This window comes from Arachis duranensis, chromosome 1, assembly GCF_000817695.3.
Source record: "Arachis duranensis cultivar V14167 chromosome 1, aradu.V14167.gnm2.J7QH, whole genome shotgun sequence".
NCBI classification, from domain to species: domain Eukaryota; kingdom Viridiplantae; phylum Streptophyta; class Magnoliopsida; order Fabales; family Fabaceae; genus Arachis; species Arachis duranensis.
The window spans coordinates 83930876-83934389 of record NC_029772.3 but is presented as its reverse complement, the minus strand read 5'-3'; the positions used below and the strand labels follow the sequence as shown (position 1 = coordinate 83934389).

Here is a 3514-nt window from a genome sequence, read left to right as displayed (position 1 = left end):
TCTGTTCATAATTCTCTGTCTGTTGCTGAGAAGATGATGGATAAGGCTTGATATTGCTGAGCCTATTTCTTCCACCATTATTAAAGCCTTGTTGAGGCTTTTGTTGATTCTTGCATGAGAAATTTGGATGATTTCTCCATGATGAGTTATAGGTGTTTCCATAAGGTTCACCCATGTAATTTACCTCTGCCATTGCAGGGTTTTCAGGATCATAAGCTTCTTCTTCAGAAGATGCCTCTTTAGTACTATTGGGTGTATTTTGCCATCCATTCAGACTTTGAGAAATCATGTTGACTTGCTGAGTCAACACTTTGTTATGAGCCAATATGGCATTCAGAGCATCAATTTCAAGAACTCCCTTCCTCTGAGGCGTCCTATTATTCACGGAATTCCTCTCAGAAGTATACATGAATTGGTTATTTGCAACCATGTCAATAAGTTCCTGAGCTTCTGCAGTCGTTTTCTTTATGTGAATGGATCCACCTGCAGAGTGGTCCAATGACATCTTGGAAAACTCAGATAGACCATAATAGAATATATCTATCATAGTCCATTTTGAAAACATGTCAGAAGGACATCTTTTGGTCATCTGCTTGTATATTTCCCAAGCTTCATAGAAGGATTCACCATCTTTTTGTTTGAAGGTCTAAACATCCACTCTAAGCTTGCTCAGCTTTTGAGGAGGAAAGAATTTATCCAAGAAGGTCGTGACCAGCTTATCCCAAGAGTCCAGGCTATCTTTAGGTTGTGAGTCCAACCATGTTCTAGCTCTGTCTCTTACAGCAAAAGGGAAAAGCATGAGCCTATAGACTTCAGGATCTACTCCATTCGTCTTAACAGTCTCACAAATCTGTAAGAACTCAGTTAAAAACTGGTAAAGATCTTCAGATGGAACTCCATGAAACTTGCAGTTTTGTTGCATTAGAGCAACTAATTGAGGTTTCAACTCAAAATTGTTTGCTCCAATGGCAGGAATTGAGATGCTTCTTCCATCAAACTTGGACGTGGGTTTAGTAAAATCACCAAGCATCCTCCTTGCATTATTGTTGTTGGGTTCGGCTGCCCTCTCCTTCTCTTGTTCAAAAATTTCAGAAAGGTTGCCTCTGGATTGTTGTAATTTAGCTTCTCTTAGTTTTATCTTCAGAGTCCTTTCAGGTTCAGGATCAGCTTCAACAAGAGTGCTTTTTTTCTTGTTCCTGCTCATATGAAAGAGAAGAGAACAAGAAAAGAAGAGGAATCCTCTATGTCATAGTAAAGAGGATCATTATTATTAGTAGAAGAAGAAAAGAATAAAGAAAGGAGAATCCAAACACAAGGGTAAGTATAGAGGTAGTGATTGGAGATGAAGAGAGGTGAAGAGAAGTGTTAATAAATGAATAAATAAATAGAAGAAGATGAGAGAGAGAATTCGAAAATTAATTTTGAAAAGGAGTTAATGATTTTCGAAAATTAAAGATGAGATAGAATTAAAATTAAAATTTAAAACAATTAGTTAATTAAAAAGAAATTTTTTTTTTGAAAAAGAGGGAGGTATTTTCAAAAATTAGAGAAGGGAGAGTAGTTAGGTGGTTTTGAAAAAGATAAGAAACAAACAAAAAGTAAAATAATTAGTTGGAAGAGATATTAAAATCAAATTTGAAAAGATAAGAAGATAAGAAGTTAGATAAGATATTTTAAAATCAAATTTTTGAAAAAGATAAAATTTTGAAAAAGATATGATATAAAAGATAGGATAAGATAGATTTAATTTTTAAAGTTAAAATTAATTACTTAACTAACAAGAAACTAAAAGATAAGATTCTAGAATTTAAAGATTGAACCTTTCTTAACAAGAAATTAACAACTTCAAATTTTTGAACCAATCACATTAATTGTTAGCATAATTTTCGAAAATAAAGATAAAATTAAGAAAAAGATTTTTGAAAAACATTTTTAAAAAGAAAATTTCGAAAAATTAATAAGAAAAATGAAAAATATTTGATTTTTGAAAAAGTTTTGAAAAGATAAGATTTTTAAAATTGAAAATTTGACTTGACTTGTAAGAAACAACTAATTTTAAAAATTTTTTACTAAGTCAACTCAAATTTTCGAAAATTATGAGAAAATTAAGGAAAAGATATATTTTTTTTGAATTTGTAATGATGAGAGAGAAAAACACAAATATGACCCAAAACATAAAAATTTTGGATCAAAACACAAGATACATGCAAGAACACTATGAATGTCAAGATGAACACCAAGAACACTTTGAAGATCATGATGAACATCAAGAACATATTTTTGAAAAATTTTTGATGCAAAGAAAACATGCAAGACACCAAACTTAGAGATCTTTAATGCTTAGATTCTAACAAACAAAAAATGCATATGAAAAACAACAAAAGATACAAAACAAGAAAACATCAAGATCAAACAAGAAGACTTACCAAGAACAACTTGAAGATCATGAAAAACACTATGAATGCATGAATTTTCGAAAAATGCAAGAATTTTTTAAAACATGCAATTGACACCAAACTTTAAATTTGACTCAAAACTCAAACAAGAAACACAAATTATTTTTTATTTTTATGATTTTATGATTTTTTTGTGTATTTTATTTTATTATTTTTTTTTTCGAAAATATTCTTTAGGAAAACGAAAAAGAGAAAAAAATTTGAAAGATTTTTTTGAAAAATTTTTGAAATTAAAACAAAAAGAAAATTACCTGATCTGAGCAACAAGATGAACTGTCAGTTGTCCATACTCGAACAATCTCAGGCAACGGCGCCAAAAACTTGGTGGACGAAATTGTGAGCATCAACAATGGCTCCAAAGACTTGGTGCTCTCAAACATAAATCACACTTTGTCACAACTCCGCACAACTAACCAGCAAGTGTACTGGGTCGTCCAAGTAATACCTTACGTGAGTAAGGGTCGATCCCACAGAGATTGTTGGTATGAAGCAAGCTATGGTCATCTTGTAAATCCCAGTCAGGCGGATTCAACTATATTAAGAGATTATTGGATTTTTGAATAATAATAATAAATTTAAACAGAAAATAAAGATAGAGTTACTCATGTAATTCAATGATGGAAATTTCAGATAAGTGTATGGAGGTGCTCTGTTCCTTCTGAATCTTTGCTTTTCTACTGCTTTTATCCAATCTTTGTCACTCCTTTCTATGGCAAGCTGTATGTAGGGCATCACCATTGTCAATGGCTACATCCCATCCTCTAAGTGAAAATGGTCCAAATGCTCTGTCACAGCACGACTAATCATCTGTCGGTTCTCGATCATGCTGGAATAGAATCCCTTGATTCTTTTGCGTTTGTCATCACGCCCAACAATCGCGAGTTTGAAACTCGTCACAGTCATTCAATCCCGGAATCCTACTCGGAATACCACAAACAAGGTTAGACTTTTCGGATTCCCATGAATGCCGCCATCAATTCTAGCTTATACCATGAAGATTCTGATTACGGAATCCAAAAGATATGCGTCCGGTCTAAGGTAGAACGGAAGTGGTTGTC

The 3514-nt window shown here is 32.7% G+C and overlaps 1 non-coding gene across 1 annotated transcript; it reads left to right on the top strand.

The window, feature by feature from the left end:
* Positions 1-563: 563 nt before the first annotated feature.
* Positions 564-667, top strand: LOC127742693 (small nucleolar RNA R71). The gene has a single exon (XR_008004051.1). It is a non-coding gene; the product is annotated as a small nucleolar RNA R71 (small nucleolar RNA).
* The last annotated feature ends 2847 nt before the right edge of the window (positions 668-3514 follow it).